Source organism: Octopus bimaculoides, chromosome 2 (genome assembly GCF_001194135.2).
Source record: "Octopus bimaculoides isolate UCB-OBI-ISO-001 chromosome 2, ASM119413v2, whole genome shotgun sequence".
In the NCBI taxonomy this organism is placed as follows: Eukaryota; Metazoa; Mollusca; class Cephalopoda; order Octopoda; family Octopodidae; genus Octopus; species Octopus bimaculoides.
Genome location: NC_068982.1, coordinates 183,322,598 through 183,323,478, shown reverse-complemented (window position 1 = coordinate 183,323,478; position 881 = coordinate 183,322,598). Strand labels below are relative to the sequence as shown.

The 881-nt window shown below is 32.6% G+C and overlaps 1 protein-coding gene across 3 annotated transcripts in view; it reads left to right on the top strand.

Moving 5' to 3' along the window:
• The window catches only part of LOC106868594 (sterile alpha motif domain-containing protein 5), a 232,740-nt gene that overhangs the window by 158,014 nt on the left and 73,845 nt on the right, over positions 1-881 (top strand). The gene's annotated exons all lie outside the window — the stretch shown is intronic.

Here is an 881-nt window from a genome sequence, read left to right as displayed (position 1 = left end):
CCGATCTCACAACACACTACACAGACACACACACTATATATATATGTATGTATATATGTATATATATATATACACATACACACATATTTACACACACACATACACACACTCACACATATATACATATGCACATTAAAATGTGGTTATAACTGTGACATAGCATAAAAACACAAGTTACAGCAAACAAACGATCACATTGTGCTTTCTTCTCTTGCTGATGGTTCATGTAATATGTGTGTTCTTTCTTTTTGATCCTGTGATACAGTGTGCCATTTGCTCAGTACATATGTCCTTATCTCTTTCTTTTTGTAATGTAAAGTTATCAGATTAGGCTAGAAGTTGCCAATTATGCCGCTTTTCAGAATTATGTGTTACGAATTTATTCATTTTTTTCATTTCGGGCTGCTTGCTCCTACTTTAGAATTTTAATATATAAAAACAAGTATAATATCAGATATGTTAAATTATCAACTAAGTTTTCTAGAATTGACTTTGAGGTAATCCATACCCTGTGTACGAATTTATATGAATCCCATCTTGTATGTAAATGTGTGTGTGTGTGTATAAAAGTATGTATGTCTGTTTGTATATTTATGTGTGTATCTATGTGAAAGTGTACATTCTCTGAAAAGTTGGTGACATTTATTACCGTTTCCTTCTCAACAAATTGTCCAGTAGCTCTGTGCTTTTGAATATTAGTGGAATGAAATCTCTGTTACTTGAAAAACAAGTAAAGGTTGGCGACAGGGAAGGCATCTGGTTGTGAGACAGGTATAAATGAATGAATGAATGAATATATTAATTTTTCTTGAAAAATTTCCATTTTGGATTACTTTCATAACAAATCATTGTCTGTCTGTTTGTCTGTCTCCCCCCCCCCC